The sequence below is a fragment of the Pseudophryne corroboree genome, chromosome 4 (assembly GCF_028390025.1).
Source record: "Pseudophryne corroboree isolate aPseCor3 chromosome 4, aPseCor3.hap2, whole genome shotgun sequence".
Taxonomy (NCBI): Eukaryota; Metazoa; Chordata; class Amphibia; order Anura; family Myobatrachidae; genus Pseudophryne; species Pseudophryne corroboree.
In genome coordinates, this window is record NC_086447.1 from 486,859,770 (window position 1) to 486,885,009 (window position 25,240).

Consider the following 25,240-nt stretch of genomic DNA (forward strand, 5'->3'; position numbering starts at 1 on the left):
AGTCACGCTGTGCTGTCTGTGCTGTCTGGAGAAATAAAATTTCGTTCTGATATTCAAATCTATGAAAATACTGGTGAGTGCTCCATCTGCTTTTTTCTTTAATTGGATCTTCTGGAGGGGATCTGTGGACGACACCCCAGCTGCTGCGTTGAGGATTTATAACGTGAGTGCGACCTTTCTCTTCTATATATATATATATATATATATAAATGCAGGAATGGTTGTGCAATCAATGTCCTTAAATCTCCTGATTTTTAGTCCACAATTCAATCGATGCAAGTGCTGGCACTTCAATAAACAGCGTAACCACAGCTGTACTGTTCCAATGTGCACTAAAAAAGAGTGAAGGCGCACTCAATGAGCAGGTATAACAAGTAATTTAATACAATGATAAAAGCTCACATACATCTCAGTTTAAAACAGCCGGCTCACGAACAAATCCATAGTGCCTCCGGATAGCAACTGGTGAATCGTTCTCTGCCGCTCAATCAGCAAATGGTCTCCTCAGCGTGTATGCTCATGGACTCAGCAACAAACTCCGATCGCTCAGGGCTGTCCTTCCCGGCCACGCCCAACGCGTTTCCTCACTGCCGGACTTCGTCAGGGGGTGTGGTCTAAATCACTCTGACTCTCATTTTTATATCACATATACCAATCAATTAATTAACAAAAAACTATAAATTTTCACTATTTCGTGCCATACGCACTTCTGCAATATATCTAAAGATTAATTTACACAAATATACACTTTATTAATCAATCAGCTAAGAGAATAAAACCTTCTTATTCAGCATAAAAAATCTGCTAATCATTTTTAACAATATTGCTCCTTAATAGAGAATCAATCAATTACCTTAATTAAAAAACACACACAGATGTCACAAAAGAAACGATTCCATGACGATCACCATAAAAATCATCATTTAACATTTTCAATATTAAGAGATTTGATTGTATCGGCTTCATTAGGCTTTCACAGTAATTCATACAGAAAAAGAACTCAGCATTGTATATAATCTGTAACTACGAGAAACTGACATGAGCAGACCCAGTCTCTGACGTAACACCAGCTGAAACCAAATCTTCTCGCGATACAAGTACAGCTACCGGAAGCCGCACCGATATCCCGATCCGATAATTGAGCTCAGCGGAGCCACGCCAGACACCGGTTACATTAAAAATGCACTCAATCCATCCACATCAGACCCGTATTCCACTATTGCGGACAATTGTACCTATGAACTAACATTTGATACTTAAAAAAGAGAGAAAGACATAATAAAGAAAAACGGGCATAATAAAGAAAAGACACTATCATATACGGACCCCACATTCTAATACGATCGCTCCATAACCTCTATAAAGCTCAATATTATACACATTGATACAAATCCTAGTGGTTAGAGAAATTACTTCATTAATCATGTAGAAACGGTACTATATCATAAGTCTCATTTAAACCATATGGTGAAAGGGTATTTAATCTATGGATCCAAAATGTTTCTCTCTTGCTTAATTGTTTCAGGACATCTCCACCCCTTTCTGTCAGTACAACATGTTCTAATGCTTTGAACGTAAATTTATCTAAAGAAGAATTACAACATTTAATAAAGTGTCTGGGAACACTATGATTAGTTAATTTGTTGACAATACTACGTACATGCTCTAATATTCTTAGTTTCAGCTGACGTTTAGTTTTTCCTATATATCTAATCCCACAGCCACATTGTAGCATATAAATAACACACGTTGTCTGACAATTAATAAACCCCTTTATGTCCCATGATTCTATGTTGTCTGTACTGAAAATCTTTTTTCTATCTTTACTTACATATTTACATACTTTGCACTTATTGCAAGGGAAACATCCGTTTATATTATCCAGCCATGAATTCTCTTTCACCGTTTTTAGTTTCGTTGGTGCCAACTTATTCTTTAACGTAGTTGCTCGTCTAAAAACTAGCTGTGGTTTTTGAGGGAGTATTTTATTCAAAACGGGGTCTAATTTTAACACATCCCAGTGTTTACTGATGATATCCCTTATCTCTCGATTCTTAGAATTAAAACCTGTAATAAAAGGAATAAAAGTATTATCTTTTGGTTTCTTTTCTTTATACCTTAATAAATCACATCTATTCATACTTCTAACCTTATCCTTACATTTAGAAATGAGTTTATCAGGATATTGTTTTTCCAGAAATCTTTCTTTATATTTTGAAGCTTGTTCATCAAATTTGGCTATATTTGTACAGTTGCGTCTAATTCTAATGAACTGTGACAGCGGGATATTATCCACCCAATTTCTTAAATGACAGCTTCCGTAGTGTATATAATTATTACTGTCCACTTCCTTAATATGGGTGTATGTTTCAATTTTATCACCACATACCCATTCGCTTGTATCCAACACCAAATCTAAATACTCTATTTTTTCTTTCTGGAAATTAGACGTGAACCTTAGATTATATGTATTACAGTTTAAATTATCTATAAAGATCTCAAACGATTCTTTGTCCCCTTGCCACACTATTAGTACATCATCTATGTACCGTTTATACAATTTAATATTATCTTTAAACATAGTATTCGTTTCTATAACTTCCTCCTCCCATTTACCAAGGTATAAATTAGCGAAACTAGGGGCATATGGCGTCCCCATCACTGTCCCGTGTTGCTGGATATAAAACTGATTATTAAATAAAAAATAATTATTTTTCAAAACAAACATAATACAATCAAGAATAAATTTTCTTAGTTCACAACTGAGGGTTTCATCTCTCTCCAGATAATAATGAACGGCTTCTATCCCTTTCTGGTGGGGTATACTCGTGTACAAAGACTCCACGTCTATTGTACACCAGTTATACCCCTCCTCCCATTTGAATACATCCAGACAATTCAATACAGACGTAGAATCCTTTAAAAATGAATTAAGTCCACTCACATACTTTTTAATATATATGTCCACAAATTCTGACAGTCTTGCAGTGGCGGACTCCATTCCGGAGATTATTGGCCGCCCTGGAGGCTTTTCTAATCTCTTATGGATTTTAGGCAGTTGATAAAATTGAGCTATCCTTGGATGTGGGTTAAAAATATAATTATATTCTTCTCGATTAATACAATCTGCAGCAATTCCACCCTCCAAAAGAGACTTTAAATCATCTATGATCCTAGAACTCGGATCACTATCCAATTTGGCATATGTTACTTCATCCTTTAAAATTCTAAACGACTCCTCCATATAATCTTGTTTATTTTGTACTACAATGCCCCCTCCTTTATCAGCCATTTTTATTATGACCCCATAGTTACTTTCCAAAGTTTTTATTGCATTTCTCTCCCCTCTATCTAGATTATCCGAACCTTTCTTAATATCAGTGCATAATTTTTTAAAATCTTTCTGTATTAAATTAGAAAACGTTTCTACATAACTTCCCCGGGATTCTAAAGGATAATAGGTTGATTTGGGCTTCAATCCTGTTCTATTAATATTCTCATTGTTTTTAAGAATCGCTCCTGTTTTTAGATCATTTTTTAAAAAATGTCTCTTTAATGTTAAAGTGCGTATATACTTATTTGCATCAATAAATAACTGGAAGCTACTGGGCTCATTTTTAGGTGCAAACGATAACCCTTTGGACAATAATTTAATCTCATTAGTTGTCAATTTATATGTAGATAAATTGAAAATACCAGTAGGGGTAGTTAGACCTCCCTTCTTATTTTGTTTATTCTTGCCTCCTCTCTGTCCTCTCTTACATCTTCTTGATTTTTTCTCTTTAGGCCCGGGCTGTTCAGGGATTTTTCTAGTGGATATTTCCTGTCTCTCCAATTGGTACCTCTCCTTAAAAAATGTTGATTAGCATTATTAGGGGATTCCAAAGTTTTATATCTATTAGATGTTTGTATCTCAAACCTTTCTTGTTGATAAGACCCTTTCCCACTTCTACTATAGGGCACCTTTTGCCAGCCGTTATTCCTATAGGTACCCATAGATTTCTCTCTATCTTGTTTATAGTTCCAATTCCTCACTTTATCGTTCCTGTAATCTTCCAGATCTCTCTTGAATTTTTTAACTTTAACCTCAATCGTTTCTTTTTCTGCTTTTTCTACTTTAAAATCAATGTCCCTTTTAATGTCTTTGAATTCTTTCATATCCCTAACTGGTTCCATCTTAGTCTCCAATTCAGCTATATCTCTATCAACTTCAAAAATTTCCCTTTTTCTCTCATGTATAATCAATTTCATTAATTCGTTAGAACAATTATCCAATATTTTATACCAACAATCTAAGAATTCTTTTCTCTCATTGCCAAATGTTGGAGCTTTAGTAATTCTTAGTCCACGTGGTATCCTTTCTGATTCTATATAATTTTCAAGAGTGGTAATTTCCCAACTAATTCTCATTTCCTTCATTAAAAGCTTTTCAGTTTGGTTACACAATGAATCTAGATCACAATCCTTAGTATCAATTCTCTTATTTCCTAGAAAATCATTAAATCTTTTATGACATTCTTCAAAACGTCTTATTCTCTTATCCATTTCAAACGAGTTATAGACCACAATAATTGGCACAAGAAGGACAATAAATAACAGATAATAAAAAGAGGTAGAACAGATGGCAACAAACCAGTTGGTTGAAAATGAACACAAATGCAGGAATGGTTGTGCAATCAATGTCCTTAAATCTCCTGATTTTTAGTCCACAATTCAATCGATGCAAGTGCTGGCACTTCAATAAACAGCGTAACCACAGCTGTACTGTTCCAATGTGCACTAAAAAAGAGTGAAGGCGCACTCAATGAGCAGGTATAACAAGTAATTTAATACAATGATAAAAGCTCACATACATCTCAGTTTAAAACAGCCGGCTCACGAACAAATCCATAGTGCCTCCGGATAGCAACTGGTATTGGCACTTCAATAAACAGCGGGAAGGACAGCCCTGAGCGATCGGAGTTTGTTGCTGAGTCCATGAGCATACACGCTGAGGAGACCATTTGCTGATTGAGCGGCAGAGAACGATTCACCAGTTGCTATCCGGAGGCACTATGGATTTGTTCGTGAGCCGGCTGTTTTAAACTGAGATGTATGTGAGCTTTTATCATTGTATTAAATTACTTGTTATACCTGCTCATTGAGTGCGCCTTCACTCTTTTTTAGTATATATATATATATATATATATATATATATATTTATATATACTGGTGGTCAGCAAAATTCTGCACTGTCCTCCTACTATACAGGGTTGGACTGGCCCACAGGGGAACAGGGGAAACCACCGGTGGGCCCTACTGCCTGTGGGCCCTCCTCCTCCTCTAGGGATCAAGTACCAGACTATCCTAATGCACTGGATTTATGCATTATACATATGTTACTTTATACTTCACAATAATTTGGTTTATTATATATTTAACAAGGGGCACAAAACATGTAATGGTTAGTCAAACCTCTTTGGTGGCTGGCCACGCCCCCACTGGAACCTGGCTACACCTTTAAGCATGGGCCCCTATAGCAGCATTCCCCCGGTGGGCCCTTCATGCCCCAGTCCGACACTGCTACTATATACTGTGCACAACTACAATGCAGCACAGATATGGATAGTATACTTGACGACACAGAGGTAGAGCAATGGACTACTGTACCGTACTGCTATATATATACTGGTGGTCAGCAAAATTCTGCACTGTCCTCCTACTATATACTACGCACAACTACAATGCAGCACAGATATGGATAGTATACTTGACGACACAGAGGTAGAGCAATGGACTACTGTACCGTACTGCTATATATATACTGGTGGTCAGCAAAATTCTGCACTGTCCTCCTACTATATACTGCGCACAACTACAATGCAGCACAGATTGATATGGAGCGTTTTCAGGCAGAGAACGTAGATATTTGCAGTACACTGAGCACAGATATTTGCAGCACACTGCACACAGAAACTGAGAGAACGCAGCCACGTCCTCTCGCTATCATCTCCAATGCACGAGTGAAAATGGCGGCGACGCGCGGCTCTTTATATGCAATACGAATCTCGCGAGAATACGACAGCGGGATGATGACGTTCGGGCGCGTTCGTGTTAACCGAGCAAGGCGGGAAGATCCGAGGCTGCCTCGGAACCGTGCAAAATAGGTGAAGTTCGAGGGGGTTCGGATCTCGAGGAACCGAACCCGCTCATCTCTAGTTTATATATATATATATATATATATATACTGTATGTATATATATATATATATATATATATTATATATATTATTATTTTTTTTTTCCAGGTTCCCTATTGGATTCTGCATGGACAAGTGGACTTGAATGGCGGTGTGGGATGTAGGTAAGTATGTATGAGTCTGTAAGTGTGTTTTATTAAAATTTTACTGTCACGGTGCATTGTTTTTTTGGGGGGTATTTCTTTTGTTGTGGAACTACAGGTACCAGCGGGCCTGTTATTTCCCCGCATGCTGGTACTTGTGGTTCTCCAAGTACCAGCATGCAGGGAAGGCTTGCTGGGACTTGTATTTCCACAGCAAAATACAATATTCTTTTTTTTTACACTTTTAATGGCTATCAGTCCGGCATCCACCGCCCAGGGGTGCTGGGGAAAGCCTCGGGCTTCACCCCTGGCCATTGGGTGCCTGGAGGGTGAAGACCACCTTGATTTAATGGGTCCCCACTCCCATAGGAAACCCCGGCCGGTGGTGACTAGTTGGGGGGGGGGGGTAATGCCTAGGCTGCAGAGACTAATATAAATGTGTCCCCCGACTGTGGCATTATCTTCCTGGCTAGTGGAGCTCGGTGCTGGTTTCAAGGATACGGGGGACACCTACGTCTTTTGTCCACCGTATTTTTGGAACCAGGACCGAACCAAGAGCCCGGTGCTGGTTGTATAAATACTGGGGAACCCTATGTCATTTTTCCTTAATATTTTAACAACCAGGACTGACTCAAAGAGCCCGGGGCTGGTTATGCTTAGGAGGGGGGACCCCACACAATTTTTTTTTTTTTTCATTTTTAACTCTTTCACATACTGTACACAATGACACCCTGCACGGAACCAGCCGGGCTTCATTGTGTTAAGTCTGGCAGTGTTTTATTATTCTCTCCTGTAAAACACTGCCGGCAATACGAATTACTTAGACAACGGTGAACTCGAATTTTAAAAAAACAAGGTAGTTTAGTAAATTACCGTGGTTTTTTCTTTTTTTTAAAAGTTGCAATCTCACACTGCCGATGTCAGCCGAGATTGATCTCGGCTGAAATCGTCAGAAATACGAATCTTAGAAATCTACCCCTTTGAGAGCTCTGTGGGGAGTGCTGTGTTATTATTTATCTCTTCTGATGTGGGATGAGGGGATCAGGCACACAGTGGTGCAGAGCGTGGGGGAGCGGGTACTCTTTACCTGGGCCCAAGATGGCTAGATTGGCCCGGCGGAGGCCCAGTTTCTGCTGCCCTTCCCCATTGCAGACAGCGGCATACCTCCCAACATCAGGGATCCATAAGGAGGGACTCATTGCGTGGCAAACAGAGCTGTATTAAGGCTTCGGGGGACCTGGGATACTTAAGACAGGGAGGCCCTAAAATTTAAAATTAAAATCATAACATCTCGTGGTTGTTATAAAGGTAAGGGGGTGCTGTAATGTGGCATAATAAAAACAGGGGACACTTTATGTCATAGTATTAATTGGGGGTACTGTATGGCATAATGTGTACTAGCAGCCCTACAATAAGACATAATATAAACTAAGGTACTACTATGGCTCATAAAACAAACTAAGGGGCATAAAATTAACTGAGGCACTACTATCACTACTATGCAATTATAAGGCATAAAATTACCAACTGTTGAGGAGATGTGTCTCTCTAGAGGATTGGAACAGGGGCCCTTTTAAAATGTTGCTATGGGGCGTACAATGTTCTGGCTATGTCCCTGCATATGAGTAGTGCTGTATATACACATACACACTATAACATTGATTTATAAGACTAATAAATATTAATTATTATACATGCATATATATTATAACATAAATACGTCTATACACTTTATAGATAGATAGATAGATAGATAGATAGATAGATAGATAGATAGATAGGGCGCCACTCCAAGATTTGAAAAAATGTGTGGTTTATTTCAACGTTTCGGGGGATGATACCCTGTCATCAGGACCAAGTGGCCCTGGTGACGGGATATCATCCCCCGAAACGTTGAAATAAACCACTCGTTTTTTCACTTTTTCAAATCCGGAAGTGCCGCCCTATCGACACACACACACACACACACACACACACACACACACACACACACACACACACACACACACACACACACACACACACACTATATATATATATATATATATATATATATATATATATATATATAGCCCAGGTGATTGTCCGGCACTCCAGTACCTCTGTCAACTGCTGTGGTGCCCGCTCTATGTAATTAACATGCACCAGGAGAATGAGCCGCACTCACAGACTTGTAGATAGCATAAACACTCCGGCGTAAGACAAAAGAGTCACATAGCCTGGACGTGATTCCAACGTTTCATGTCTTTATGACATTTTTTCAAGGATAAAACAAACAATAACATACAACACACTTTTATAAACACTCATCCAGGTTTGTGCACTGGCTGCCGTCCCGCTCCGTGATGAGACGCGATGACGTCACTGAAATGCGACTAGCGCTGACGTACCGTCTCTAGGCAACGAGGACGTACTGCTACCGTGCTCCCATCACCATAGATACATACAAAACAAATACACGCCAGAACTGTCCATCCACTGCAATCAGGAAGTAAAACTGAATCAATGTAATTTGCATGATGTATAAACAATACTGCTAAACTGACTAAATAATACATAAACAATGCTGTTATACTGACTAGAAATAGATACATTTCTCAAACAAAACAATTAAAGGAACATTGCTCATTTAACCCTAACGGGTGCAAAGTCTGTAATTTGTGTATCCACATCGACTCCTTTTGCAGTAGCAAACGTCCCCTGTCACCCCCTCTGTTATTGAGGGGTACATGGTCTATCATTTCAGACAACTTATCCATCCATTTATTTTCGGTGTCTTCTTGAAGCTTCTCAAGATGGATGTTTTCAAAGGACTGTCTCTTAGCTTGATAATTCTTCAGCTCCCTCCCCGCTTCCTCTACGACTAAGAGGATGAGGTCGTAGGAGCATTTGTTTAATATTGCCGCCCATCTATGGTGATGGGTGCACGGTAGCAGTACGTCCTCGTTGCCTAGAGACGGTACGTCAGCGCTAGTCGCATTTCAGTGACGTCATCGCGTCTCATCACGGAGCGGGACGGCAGCCAGCGCACAAACCTGGGTGAGTGTTTATAAAAGTGTGTTGTATGTTATTGTTTGTTTTATCCTTGAAAAAATGTCATAAAGACATGAAACGTTGGAATCACGTCCAGGCTATGTGACTCTTTTGTCTTACGCCGGAGTGTTTATGCTATCTAAAAGTCTGTGAGTGCGGCTCATTCTCCTGGTGCATATATATATATATATATATATACACAATGTAAAACCCGGCACTCCACCTTGCAAATAATTGGTCTTGGTGCCCTCACATTTAGAAATGCAGACAATCAATGGTGCGGCACTCACAGACTCTTGATAAAGAAATCACAGACACCAGCAGAGTAGTGAACTTCAACGTTTCAATCCTATATGGATTTTTCCATGACGAACATATATATTAAAAAAAGGAGCAAATGACACCGGTGCCTTCTGTAATTAGTTACTACAACAGGAAGAAAACAGTGACACTCCGATGGTCTTGTTCAAATAGTGCAATGTTTTGGCATACAAAAGGTTACCAACGCTTCAAGGTGATTACAGCCCCTTTGTCAAGGTCCCCCCAAAAATAGGGGGGCTTTAATAGCCTCAAAACATTGGTGACCTTTTCTATTGCAATACATTGCACTATTTGAAATAGACCATCGGAGTGCCGCTGTTTTCTTCTTGTTACTGTATATATATATATATATATATATATATATACATATACACAAACATATATATGTCCAACCTTCTCTCCAGAAGGGAGATGTACTGGATCTTTGAATTGAATACCCTCCACCCAGATGGTTTCAACGAGGACTATGAAATAGCCCTTTTCCTGTGACGTAAGCTTTACTCTAAACCTCCCCCTGTCTACACCTTCGTGATCCTTTGCTTATATATATCTCTTATCCCCTCCCTTCCTCCACATCGGCACTACAGCCATACCACACTGGATATGCCCAATTCCGTCCGATCTTGGAAGCTAAGCAGTGTTGGGCCCGGTCATTACATGGGTGGGAGACCGCCATGGAAGACCGGGTGCTGTAAAGGATGAGTAGGTGGTTTTTCGATCTACCTCTGATAGATCTGAACTCTATCACTCAAATTGTCTCTCTCATACGAGAATTGCTTTGGTTGACCACTTTGTGCCACACATGGACTATTAGATATGAATGTAATCTTGGGCTATCCAACATCTATGTAATGTCATTCATATGGGCACATCTATTCCAATTATGGTTATGTGATCCCCGACCCCGGATGCCTATCAAATATTACATTATGTAAATTATTCTAGTACTGATTCCAGCAGTATGATACCATACTATATCAGCTTCATGTTTTCTCTTTTGGTATTTAGATCTATTACATCTGGACCCTATATATTGTTACTGTAAGTTATTCTTTAAGCACAAACTTCTAAACAAATTCCCTTTTTCTATTATATATCTTTCTCTTCTGAGCACAATTGTTGTGCTAAAGAGGATCTTCACACCAAAGATGGCCACCGGGACTCTAAAGATTAATAAGAAACGTCTCCAGTTTGAAAAAAACTTCTAAAAAATAGCCGCCGCACACACCGTATATTAAGAACTGTGGTACTGGTAATATGGAGCACATCGGAGTCCGTCACGGAGCGGGCGCATGCGCAGATGCCTGATGGTCACTGAACCCTGCTGCTCGGAGCCGGCGCATGCGCAGAAGCAATCACGGTCGCCTAGCTCCAATTTCTTACGAGCCAAGAAAGGCTGTTTCAGATGCCTAGGATGCGCTACGTTTAATACGCTAATTACCGGCGCTACGTTCAATCACCCACTGACAGATAAAAAATTAAGCATTAAACATCGCCTGACATGCACCACTACATATGTGGTGTATTTACTCACATGTCCATGTGGTCTTGCCTATGTAGGCAAGACCATACGTCAATTTCGCGAACGAATAGCATTACATCGTAGTGCCATAAAAAAGCTTTTGAGAAGGGTACGAGCGACCAACCGTTCGCTCGACACTGTCTGTTGGCTAAGCATGGGGTGCCCAGTATTAGGGCCATACTCATTGACTACGTACCTAGTTCATTAAGGGGTGGTAACAGGGAAAAAGCCCTATTACAGCGTGAATCCCGGTGGAATTATAGATTGGGAACACTGTCACCCAGGGGCTTAAATGAAAACCTGGGCCTCCAATGTTTCTTATAGAGTCTCCTGGATCCCCATGGCCCTGGTTAGCCTGACATATTTAGATATTTTTCCATATATTTTTTCATATTTTTTCATGCATTGCTTTGATCAAGTATATAGTTCTATAGGGCTTTATCATGACATAATTTTATTAATAGTAATGTACCATTAGCCAGCTATGAGCATGAATGCCTCTGATGTGTAACTCTTATGTAATGTGTAGAGTATATCGTTTTGTCACATGGTGCACCACTATTTTTATGTGTTTTTCATTGTATTTGTTTTACTGTTAGGTGGTTGTCAGGGCCACAGCGCCGTGACGCGGCGCCGGATGACGTCAGGGGCCTGGGGCATGTGAACGCGGCCGAGTTCCCGGATCTCTAATGGACGGACGTTTGGCGCCGTGGAGCAGGTGAGTAGCCTTGTGCAATTATGTCTCGTCTGTGTCATTGTATAAAGGTTGGTTTTGTGGATCAGTTTGGGTAGTTAGGCCCTGAGGACGGGGTTGCATCCCCGAAACATGTCGGTAATAAACTGACCAGTCTGTTGATTTGCTAATCAGTCTGCATGAGTGCCGCCTCATTTCTTCACACTGCATAGAGGAATCCTGCATTTCTCCGGGAGGGCACCGCAGCATATAACAGCACATTAAGAGTGAGTGCCGGGACTCTTTTGCATTTACCTATATATATATATATATATATATATATATATATATACACAATGGAGCAAAAAAGTATTTGGACAGCCACCGATTGCGCAAGTTGATCCACTTAAAAAGATGAGAGAGGTCTGTAATTTCCATCATAGGTACACTTCTACTGTTAGAGACTGAATCTGAAAAAAAACAGGAAATCACATTGTATGATTTTTAAACAATTTATTTGTATATTCTTGCGGAAAATAAATATTTGCCCCACTGTATATACATAAATATATATAAATATATACATATACACAGTGAGATGACTCGGAACCTAACCTTTTTTTTTAAAACTCTGCTGGCTGGGTGCTGGCTTCCTCCATGCACCGTCCTCCTTCTTGTCAACTGACTGAACCTGCAGCCTGCGTGCCTAGCCAATGACGGAGTTGCAGGCAGCTGCTTTTCAGATTATTGGACAGCTATGCCTTTCCATGTACACAGTCCCTGCGTGTGGCGCCAGCGGACAGCCTTTCAACGCTGGTGTGGGGAGCCGGGAGCCGCTGTGGACAGCCATCGCTCATCTGCCCTGTGCGTGGCGCTGCCACGCTGGCTCCCGGGAGCACAGTGCCGCAGATCGGATCAGAGATCCGATCTGTGATGGCAACTGGGGGCTCTTTCAAAAAGGGGGCTTGGGGTATTTAACTCCAGGGTCCCCCTCTTCATCCGGCTCTGGCGGCTAAGCCATGCCCGCCCCCCAAAAATGGACGTGGCCTATGTAACGGTGGTGTGGTATTTCGGGAATGCTGCGACCACAAGCTGAGCCCACGTTTTCGTGACTGTGGGGGCATGACCAGTGCTCTGTGAACTGCTGGCCATGCCCCCAGTCCCTCTGTCTCTGGTGAATAGATGCTGTGCATCTATTCACTGCTGCTCTGCTAAACAAAGCAGAATGACAGGAGCCTCCCAACTTACACACATAAAAATGATTCGAATAATACAAAGATGATCGTATTATATAGAATAATACAAAGATAATATTATAAGTAATAAATATCTTTTTTGTATAATTCTAATAATTTTTATATTCAAAACTCTGGAGTATACTGGAGTATGATCCTACACTGACCGTACGTCCTGGGGGGTAATTCAGACCTGATCACTGTTGAGCGTTCATGTCTGAACTGCACATGTGTATGCACCGCAATGCGCAGGCGCAACAGACTGCAGCAACGGGGAGTCCTTTGTGGGTGATAACTGACCATTTCCAGGGAGTTTCCGGAAAAAACGCAGATGGGAAGGAGGGTTTCTGACGTCAGCTCTGGCCCCGATCATCGCAGCAGCTGAGTAAGTCCTGGGCAGTGCAGAGACTGCACAAACTTATGTTTGTGCAGCTCTGCCAACGAATGCAATCGCACAACTGCAAAAAGGTAATACCCTCCCCTTGTAGGCGGCGACTACCTGATCACAGGGATGCAAAAAATGCACCCTAGCAATCAGGTCTGAATTAGGCCCTTGGTTGTGACAGATTTAGGGTGTTTTGCAAATTGCAATAGTTTCCAGGTTAATATGTTATGTTGCTGACAGTAAAGGCTGCTGTTTTGTGGACATACTGTATATTTTTATACAGAGTTATAATTTTGGTTCTGTATATTGGCCCTCATTCCGAGTTCTTCGCTCGCTAGCTGCTTTTAGCAGCATTGCAAACGCTAGGCCGCCGCCCCCTGGGAGTGTATCTTAGCTTAGCAAAATAGCGAACGAAAGATTAGCAGAATTGCTACTAAATATTTTCTTGCAGTTTCTGAGTAGCTCCAGACCTACTCCTAGATTGCGATCAGCTCGGTCCGTTTAGTTCCTGGTTTGACGTCACAAACACGCCCTGCGTTCGGCCAGCCACTCCCCCGTTTCTCTAGACACTCCCACGTTTTTCCCTGACACGCCTGCGTTTTTTAGCACACTTCCGGAAAACGCTCAGTTACCACCCAGAAACGCCCCTTTCCTGTCAATCACTCACGATCAGCAGTGTGACTGAAAAGAGCCGCACGATCAACAGCAAAACTGCTACATTTTTAGTTAAATAACTAAGCGCATGCGCCCTGCGTACCATGCGCATTTAGCAACAAATCGCAGCATAGCGAAAATCGGCAACGAGCGAACAACTCGGAATGACCACCATTATACCTTCACAATTTTTACACTGCTAAACAAAAAATCTGCTATTGTCACACTTTGGCCTACATTCCGATTTGATCGCACAAAGCTGCTTTTTGAAGCCCGTGCGATCAACTAGTCGCCGCCTATGGGGGGAGGGATTTTTTGCATAGCAAAGCTGCGAATACTTGTGCAGCCCTGCTATGCAAAAATATTTTTTACAGTTTCTAAGTAGGTCCTGACATACTCATTTTCAGTGGCCATGTCCCCTCCAGTGCGTGACCACGCCCATCTGGAGTGTGACCACGCTTAGTTTACGAATCTCCAAAAACCCTTGTTACGCCTCTGTTATTCAGGTTCTTTAGCAAACCAATAGAGTTAGCAATTGGGCAAAACCATGTTGCAATGTGGGTGGGCAGACGTAACATGTGCAGAGAGATTTAGGGGTAAATTTACTAACGCTTCTAAAAGTGAAAAGAGGCAATGTTGCCCACAGCAACCAATAATATTCTCTCTATCATATCCTAGGATGCAATAAAGAAATGATAGAGAGTATCTAATTGTTTGCATTGGGCAACATCACCTCTTTTCACTTTTAAAAGCTTTAGTAAATTTACCCCTTAGACTTGGGTGGGTTATTTTGTTTCTGTGCAGGGTAAATACTGGCTGCTTTATTTTTACACTGCAATTTAGAAATTAGTTTGAACACACCCCACCCAAATCTAACTCTCTCTGCACATGTTACATCTGCCCCACCTGCAGTGCACTTGCTTTTGCACAATTACTAACTTTTTTGGTTTGCTAACAAACCTGAATAAGGCCCATAAGCAACACCTCACGCCAAAATAGTCAACATGTTTGCTTCCTTCACAAACTTGAGACCACTGGAAAGCCACGATCTTCTATGACTACAAGAGTGGTCTGCGACAGCAGGGGAGTTTTGAACAACAGGCTACTTTTGGGGAGGTTTTCTACTTTTCCCTAATTTCACTTTAAACGTTGTTCTCCTGGAATTCTCCCTCCATTTCTTATCTATACCACAGGTATATTCTCTCCGATACACCTCCTCACTGCAGTCATCTAACATGCAGAGAAACTAGAGATGAGCGGGTTCGGTTTCTCTGAATCCGAACCCGCACGAACTTCATGTTTTTTTTCACGGGTCCGAGCGACTCGGATCTTCCCGCCTTGCTCGGTTAACCCGAGCGCGCCCGAACGTCATCATGACGCTGTCGGATTCTCGCGAGACTCGGATTCTATATAAGGAGCCGCGCGTCGCCGCCATTTTCACACGTGCATTGAGATTGATAGGGAGAGGACGTGGCTGGCGTCCTCTCCGTTATAGTAGAAAAGAGTAAAGACTGAGTGACTTAGTTATAATTGTGGGGAGGATTGGGGACGGGGAGCAGCTGTTAGGGAGTACAGTGATTTAGATTAGGAGAGAGAGAGAGAGAGATTGACCTGATTTACTGGAGCTTAGGAGTACTGTAGAAGAGAGTGCAGAGTTTACTAGTGACTGACCACAGTGACCACCAGACAGTGCAGTTTTATTTAATATATCCGTTCTCTGCCTGAAAAAAACGATACACACAGTGACTCAGTCACATACCATATCTGTGTGCACTGCTCAGCCCAGTGTGCTGCATCATCTATGTATATATTATATATCTGACTGTGCTCAGCTCACACAGCTTATAATTGTGGGGGAGACTGGGGAGCACTGCAGTGCCAGTTATAGGTTATAGCAGGAGCCAGGAGTACAAGACAGTCACATACCATATCTGTGTGCACTGCTCAGCCCAGTGTGCTGCATCATCTATGTATATATTATATATCTGACTGTGCTCAGCTCACACAGCTTATAATTGTGGGGGAGACTGGGGAGCACTGCAGTGCCAGTTATAGGTTATAGCAGGAGCCAGGAGTACATATTATATTAAAATTAAACAGTGCACACTTTTGCTGCAGGAGTGCCACTGCCAGTGTGACTGACCAGTGACCTGACCACACTGACCACCAGTATAGTTAGTAGTATACTATATTGTGATTGCCTGAAAAAGTTAAACACTCGTCGTGTGACTTCACTTGTGTGGTGTTTTTTTTTTATTCTATAAAAAACTCATTCTGCTGACAGACAGTGTCCAGCAGGTCCGTCATTATATAATATATATACCTGTCCGGCTGCAGTAGTGATATATATATATTTTTTATATCATTATTTATCATCCAGTCGCAGCAGACACAGTACGGTAGTTCACGGCTGTAGCTACCTCTGTGTCGGCACTCGGCAGTCCGTCCATAATTGTATACCACCTAACCGTGGTTTTTTTTTCTTTCTTTATACATACATACTACGACATCTCTTTATCAACCAGTCTATATTAGCAGCAGACACAGTACAGTACGGTAGTTCACGGCTGTGGCTACCTCTGTGTCGGCACTCGGCAGTCCGTCCATAATTGTATACCACCTAACCGTGGTTTTTTTTTCTTTCTTCTTTATACATACATACTACGACATCTCTTTATCAACCAGTCTATATTAGCAGCAGACACAGTACAGTACGGTAGTTCACGGCTGTGGCTACCTCTGTGTCGGCACTCGGCAGTCCGTCCATAATTGTATACCACCTAACCGTGGTTTTTTTTTCTTTCTTCTTTATACGTACATACTACGACATCTCTTTATCAACCAGTCTATATTAGCAGCAGACACAGTACAGTACGGTAGTTCACGGCTGTGGCTACCTCTGTGTCGGCACTCGGCAGTCCGTCCATAATTGTATACCACCTAACCGTGGTTTTTTTTTCTTTCTTCTTTATACGTACATACTACGACATCTCTTTATCAACCAGTCTATATTAGCAGCAGACACAGTACAGTACGGTAGTTCACGGCTGTGGCTACCTCTGTGTCGGCACTCGGCAGTCCGTCCATAATTGTATACCACCTAACCGTGGTTTTTTTTTCTTTCTTCTTTATACGTACATACTACGACATCTCTTTATCAACCAGTCTATATTAGCAGCAGACACAGTACAGTACGGTAGTTCACGGCTGTGGCTACCTCTGTGTCGCCACTCGGCAGTCCGTCCATAATTGTATACCACCTACCCGTGTTTTTTTTTTCTTTCTTCTTTATACATACATACTACGACATCTCTTTATCAACCAGTCTATATTAGCAGCAGACACAGTACAGTACGGTAGTTCACGGCTGTGGCTACCTCTGTGTCGGCACTCGGCAGTCCGTCCATAATTGTATACCACCTACCCGTGGTTTTTTTTTTCTTTCTTCTTTATACATACATACTACGACATCTCTTTATCAACCAGTCTATATTAGCAGCAGACACAGTACAGTACGGTAGTTCACAGCTGTGGCTACCTCTGTGTCGGCACTCGGCAGTCCGTCCATAATTGTATACCACCTAACCGTGGTTTTTTTTTCTTTCTTCTTTATACATACATACTACGACATCTCTTTATCAACCAGTCTATATTAGCAGCAGACACAGTACAGTACGGTAGTTCACGGCTGTGGCTACCTCTGTGTCGGCACTCGGCAGTCCGTCCATAATTGTATACCACCTACCCGTGTTTTTTTTTCTTTCTTCTTTATACATACATACTACGACATCTCTTTATCAACCAGTCTATATTAGCAGCAGACACAGTACAGTACGGTAGTTCACGGCTGTGGCTACCTCTGTGTCGGCACTCGGCAGTCCGTCCATAATTGTATACCACCTAACCGTGGTTTTTTTTTCTTTCTTCTTTATACATACATACTACGACATCTCTTTATCAACCAGTCTATATTAGCAGCAGACACAGTACAGTACGGTAGTTCACGGCTGTGGCTACCTCTGTGTCGGCACTCGGCAGTCCGTCCATAATTGTATACTAGTATCCATCCATCTCCATTGTTTACCTGAGGTGCCTTTTAGTTGTGCCTATTAAAATATGGAGAACAAAAATGTTGAGGTTCCAAAATTAGGGAAAGATCAAGATCCACTTCCACCTCGTGCTGAAGCTGCTGCCACTAGTCATGGCCGAGACGATGAAATGCCAGCAACGTCGTCTGCCAAGGCCGATGCCCAATGTCATAGTACAGAGCATGTCAAATCCAAAACACCAAATATCAGTAAAAAAAGGACTCCAAAACCTAAAATAAAATTGTCGGAGGAGAAGCGTAAACTTGCCAATATGCCATTTACCACACGGAGTGGCAAGGAACGGCTGAGGCCCTGGCCTATGTTCATGGCTAGTGGTTCAGCTTCACATGAGGATGGAAGCAATCAGCCTCTCGCTAGAAAAATGAAAAGACTCAAGCTGGCAAAAGCACAGCAAAGAACTGTGCATTCTTCGAAATCCCAAATCCACAAGGAGAGTCCAATTGTGTCGGTTGCGATGCCTGACCTTCCCAACACTGGACGTGAAGAGCATGCGCCTTCCACCATTTGCACGCCCCCTGCAAGTGCTGGAAGGAGCACCCGCAGTCCAGTTCCTGATAGTCAGATTGAAGATGTCAGTGTTGAAGTACACCAGGATGAGGAGGATATGGGTGTTGCTGGCGCTGGGGAGGAAATTGACCAGGAGGATTCTGATGGTGAGGTGGTTTGTTTAAGTCAGGCACCCGGGGAGACACCTGTTGTCCGTGGGAGGAATATGGCCGTTGACATGCCAGGTGAAAATACCAAAAAAATCAGCTCTTCGGTGTGGAGGTATTTCAACAGAAATGCGGACAACAGGTGTCAAGCCGTGTGTTCCCTTTGTCAAGCTGTAATAAGTAGGGGTAAGGACGTTAACCACCTCGGAACATCCTCCCTTATACGTCACCTGCAGCGCATTCATAATAAGTCAGTGACAAGTTCAAAAACTTTGGGTGACAGCGGAAGCAGTCCACTGACCAGTAAATCCCTTCCTCTTGTAACCAAGCTCACGCAAACCACCCCACCAACTCCCTCAGTGTCAATTTCCTCCTTCCCCAGGAATGCCAATAGTCCTGCAGGCCATGTCACTGCCAATTCTGATGATTCCTCTCCTGCCTGGGATTCCTCCGATGCATCCTTGCGTGTAACGCCTACTGCTGCTGGCGCTGCTGTTGTTGCTGCTGGGAGTCGATGGTCATCCCAGAGGGGAAGTCGTAAGCCCACTTGTACTACTTCCAGTAAGCAATTGACTGTTCAACAGTCCTTTGCAAGGAAGATGAAATATCACAGCAGTCATCCTGCTGCAAAGCGGATAACTGAGGCCTTGACAACTATGTTGGTGTTAGACGTGCGTCCGGTATCCGCCGTTAGTTCACAGGGAACTAGACAATTTATTGAGGCAGTGTGCCCCCGTTACCAAATACCATCTAGGTTCCACTTCTCTAGGCAGGCGATACCGAGAATGTACACGGACGTCAGAAAAAGACTCACCAGTGTCCTAAAAAATGCAGTTGTACCCAATGTCCACTTAACCACGGACATGTGGACAAGTGGAGCAGGGCAGGGTCAGGACTATATGACTGTGACAGCCCACTGGGTAGATGTATGGACTCCCGCCGCAAGAACAGCAGCGGCGGCACCAGTAGCAGCATCTCGCAAACGCCAACTCTTTCCTAGGCAGGCTACGCTTTGTATCACCGGATTCCAGAATACGCACACAGCTGAAAACCTCTTACGGCAACTGAGGAAGATCATCGCGGAATGGCTTACCCCAATTGGACTCTCCTGTGGATTTGTGGCATCGGACAACGCCAGCAATATTGTGTGTGCATTAAATATGGGCAAATTCCAGCACGTCCCATGTTTTGCACATACCTTGAATTTGGTGGTGCAGAATTTTTTTAAAAACGACAGGGGCGTGCAAGAGATGCTGTCGGTGGCCAGAAGAATTGCGGGACACTTTCGGCGTACAGGCACCACGTACAGAAGACTGGAGCACCACCAAAAACTACTGAACCTGCCCTGCCATCATCTGAAGCAAGAAGTGGTAACGAGGTGGAATTCAACCCTCTATATGCTTCAGAGGTTGGAGGAGCAGCAAAAGGCCATTCAAGCCTATACAATTGAGCACGATATAGGAGGTGGAATGCACCTGTCTCAAGCGCAGTGGAGAATGATTTCAACGTTGTGCAAGGTTCTGATGCCCTTTGAACTTGCCACACGTGAAGTCAGTTCAGACACTGCCAGCCTGAGTCAGGTCATTCCCCTCATCAGGCTTTTGCAGAAGAAGCTGGAGACATTGAAGGAGGAGCTAACACGGAGCGATTCCGCTAGGCATGTGGGACTTGTGGATGGAGCCCTTAATTCGCTTAACAAGGATTCACGGGTGGTCAATCTGTTGAAATCAGAGCACTACATTTTGGCCACCGTGCTCGATCCTAGATTTAAAGCCTACCTTGGATCTCTCTTTCCGGCAGACACAAGTCTGCTGGGGTTGAAAGACCTGCTGGTGAGAAAATTGTCAAGTCAAGCGGAACGCGACCTGTCAACATCTCCTCCTTCACATTCTCCCGCAACTGGGGGTGCGAGGAAAAGGCTCAGAATTCCGAGCCCACCCGCTGGCGGTGATGCAGGGCAGTCTGGAGCGACTGCTGATGCTGACATCTGGTCCGGACTGAAGGACCTGACAATGATTACGGATACGGACATGTCGTCTACTGGCACTGCATATGATTCTCTCCCCATTGAAAGAATGGTGGAGGATTATATGAGTGACCGCATCCAAGTAGGCACGTCACACAGTCCGTACTTATACTGGCAGGAAAAAGAGGCAATTTGGAGGCCCTTGCACAAACTGGCTTTATTCTACCTAAGTTGCCCTCCCACAAGTGTGTACTCCGAAAGAGTGTTTAGTGCCGCCGCTCACCTTGTCAGCAATCGGCGTACGAGGTTACATCCAGAAAATGTGGAGAAGATGATGTTCATTAAAATGAATTATAATCAATTCCTCCGCGGAGACATTGACCAGCAGCAATTGCCTCCACAAAGTACACAGGGAGCTGAGATGGTGGATTCCAGTGGGGACGAATTGATAATCTGTGAGGAGGGGGATGTACACGGTGATATATCGGAGGATGATGATGAGGTGGACATCTTGCCTCTGTAGAGCCAGTTTGTGCAAGGAGAGATTAATTGCTTCTTTTTTGGTGGGGGTCCAAACCATCCCGTCATTTCAGTCACAGTCGTGTGGCAGACCCTGTCACTGAAATGATGGGTTGGTTAAAGTGTGCATGTCCTGTTTATACAACATAAGGGTGGGTGGGAGGGCCCAAGGACAATTCCATCTTGCACCTCTTTTTTCTTTTATTCTTCTTTGCGTCATGTGCTGTTTGGGGAGGGTTTTTTGGAAGGGACATCCTGCGTGACACTGCAGTGCCACTCCTAAATGGGCCCGGTGTTTGTGTCGGCCACTAGGGTCGCTAATCTTACTCACACAGCTACCTCATTGCGCCTCTTTTTTTCTTTGCGTCATGTGCTGATTGGGGAGGGTTTTTTGGAAGGGACATCCTGCGTGACACTGCAGTGCCACTCCTAAATGGGCCCGGTGTTTGTGTCGGCCACTAGGGTCGCTTATCTTACTCACACAGTCAGCTACCTCATTGTGCCTCTTTTTTTCTTTGCGTCATGTGCTGTTTGGGGAGGGTTTTTTGGAAGGGACATCCTGCGTGACACTGCAGTGCCACTCCTAAATGGGCCCGGTGTTTGTGTCGGCCACTAGGGTCGCTTATCTTACTCACACAGTCAGCTACCTCATTGCGCCTCTTTTTTTCTTTGCGTCATGTGCTGTTTGGGGAGGGTTTTTTGGAAGGGACATCCTGCGTGACACTGCAGTGCCACTCCTAAATGGGCCCGGTGTTTGTGTCGGCCACTAGGGTCGCTTATCTTACTCACACAGTCAGCTACCTCATTGCGCCTCTTTTTTTCTTTGCGTCATGTGCTGTTTGGGGAGGGTTTTTTGGAAGGGACATCCTGCGTGACACTGCAGTGCCACTCCTAAATGGGCCCGGTGTTTGTGTCGGCCACTAGGGTCGCTTATCTTACTCACACAGTCAGCTACCTCATTGCGCCTCTTTTTTTCTTTGCGTCATGTGCTGTTTGGGGAGGGTTTTTTGGAAGGGACATCCTGCGTGACACTGCAGTGCCACTCCTAGATGGGCCAGGTTTTTGTGTCGGCCACTAGGGTCGCTTAGCTTAGTCATCCAGCGACCTCGGTGCAAATTTTAGGACTAAAAATAATATTGTGAGGTGTGAGGTATTCAGAATAGACTGAAAATGAGTGGAAATTATGGTTTTTGAGGTTAATAATAATATGGGATCAAAATGACCCCCAAATTCTATGATTTAAGCTGTTTTTTAGGGTTTTTTGAAAAAAACACCCGAATCCAAAACACACCCGAATCCGACAAAAAAAATTCGGTGAGGTTTTGCCAAAACGCGGTCGAACCCAAAACACGGCCGCGGAACCGAACCCAAAACCAAAACACAAAACCCAAAAAATTTCAGGCGCTCATCTCTAAGAGAAACGGGCGATTTATCACCATCCGCATTACATCACATGACCTGCAGCCCACACCGGAGCACCGATCACCAATTCCTGGGTAGATGAGTATGATTTTTATTTTTTTATATTTTACAATGTTCAACCTGTGTGTCCATCGGCCACACAGAGCTGATCACACTGCCGGCTTTCCACTCATCTTTCTTTGCCTAGGGACAGATAAAACTGTGCAGAAGTACAGAATCCACAGTGAGCCCTGTGATTACGCCAAGTGAAGCTGGAATAGTTTTCACAGGGCTCGCTGCGGTATTATTTCTTTTTTTAGTACATTTTTCAGATCGCATTTCCTATTAGAAGTATGCTTCAAAAGCCCTATAATACACTCAGGTGAAACTAAATAATGTGAAAAGGGTGCAAAACCACTCTTTTTTCACATTATTTTAGTAATTTAGCAAAAAGATAATGAAGCTGCCACTTAGTCAGGGGCTGGCTGGCTGGCAACTTTTAGCCTGGGGAAGGGGGGGGGGGGGGGGGGGGGCAAATGCAATCAAGTGTTCCCAGCTTCTCTACCAGCGCATGGTAATGGCAAAATAGATGTAGCAAAAAAACTGCAGGCGTGATTTATCTAATGGGGATGCAGTTTAATGTGTAATGAAATATCTGAAAAATCTTTATGTCTAAGAATAATAATCAAATCCATCACCTACCAGCCGTGTCTGACAAACAGAAAGTATTCTAATGACTGATATAAAACACAGGAAACAATGGGCCTAATTCAGATGTGGATGGATGACTATCACTTCCCTGGAAGCAGCAGCCCTGGCGCTGCAACAGGAGGCGTCTATTACAAGTAGATGCCTCCAGCTGCAGTAGTGATCTGACCTGCGTCCTAGGATGCAGGCATCGGATCACTGACTCCCCATTGGGCGGCTAGCGGCACCCTTGGGGACGTGCAAGCCACACGTTGCAGAGGCCAGGAAATCTCCGTCCAACGATGGAGATCCCTGGCCTCTTCCCTCTCCCTAAACAGCTGCAACATGCCTCCGTTTTGGGAAGCTGAGGGCGTTAAAACTCCCCCCTGTCCCAAAATGGGAGCAGACTGTCTATCGCTGACAATCTGCTGCCATCCTACTTCCTGCATTGCATGACCCAATGCGCATGCACTCAACGGCTCCTGCGCATGAGCAAAGTACCGATAATCTGTACTTTATACAGCATAAGTAGCAACAACAACTAGACCAGAATGAGGTCCAATATACAGTACAATAAGCACCTCACATCACCTCTCTCAGTAGTATGCATTTAAATTACCGGCTGTCAGGATCCCGGCGGTCAGGATACTGATGCTGGGATCCGACAGCTGGGGAAATGGAGGTGGCCGGAATCCCAACCAAAGCCTAGTATTCCCACTCGGGTGGTGGTCCATAATAATAGTGTGGCTACCAAAGGTCGCCACCGGGCCCAAAGCATGGCGAGCGCAGCAAGCTCGTGAGGGGACACGCTGCGCTTGCTGCCAGGATTCTAGCTGTCGGGTTCCTAGCGTCGGTCTTCTGACCTCCGGGATCCCGTACCGATCCCCTCTCAGCTCCTTCAATGTCTAAACTGGCCAAATTAAATAAAATGTATATCAAGACAAAAAAAAGTAAAAAGGTACAGAATAAAACAAACACATTCACAGCACAAATAATTACAATAAACCATTAACATCACTTCCCCAGTAACAGATGACACAGTACTACTGTAACTTATTTCAGCAACTACAAGTACGCAGAGCAAGCATCATTTTATAGTTTATGGAGGTAATGCAAGTACAGAAATGTGTGTTTTTGTCAAAAGCTATAGCACCTATCAAGTTGCTGATGTTGTTCAGGTGGTGCTCAGTGGGCACAGGTGGGCTGCATAGTACCAGTGTACACAGAATGGGGGCACAAGGGGGATGAACGGTGTCAGTGGGCACAGGTGGGCTGCATAGTACCAGTGTACACAGTGTGCCGGCACAGGGAGGATGCATGGTGTCAGTGTGCACAGATGGGCTTCATAGTACCAGTGTACACAGAATGGGGGCACAAGGGGGATGAACGGTGTCAGTGGGCACAGGTGGGTCTGCATAGTACCAGTGTACACACGGTCCCGGCACAGGGAGGATGCATGGTGTCAGTGTGCACAGATGGGCTGCATAGTACCAGTGTACACAGAATGGGGGCACAAGGGGGATGAACGGTGTCAGTGGGCACAGGTGGGTCTGCATAGTACCAGTGTACACAGGGTGCCGGCACAGGGAGGATGCATGGTGTCAGTGTGCACAGATGGGCTGCATAGTACCAGTGTACACAGAATGGGGGCACAAGGGGGATGAACGGTGTCAGTGGGCACAGGTGGGTCTGCATAGTACCAGTGTACACAGGGTGCCGGCACAGGGAGGATGCATGGTGTCAGTGTGCACAGATGGGCTG

At 43.6% G+C, this 25,240-nt stretch overlaps 1 protein-coding gene and 1 pseudogene across 4 annotated transcripts in view; both read left to right on the forward strand.

Annotated features, from left to right (window-relative positions):
* ARMC2 (armadillo repeat containing 2) overlaps positions 1–25,240 on the forward strand; it is a 502,181-nt gene that overhangs the window by 113,590 nt on the left and 363,351 nt on the right. For 3 of the 4 annotated variants that reach the window (XM_063917083.1, XM_063917081.1, XM_063917085.1), the window contains exon 3: positions 11,797–11,915. The gene's annotated coding sequence lies outside the window, so the exon portion shown is untranslated. Of the gene's footprint in view, positions 1–6,286; positions 6,343–11,796; positions 11,916–25,240 lie in introns of all 4 variants that reach the window. The other variant, XM_063917082.1, reaches the window with a different exon arrangement.
* Positions 10,255–10,373, forward strand: LOC134913730 (5S ribosomal RNA; annotated as a pseudogene).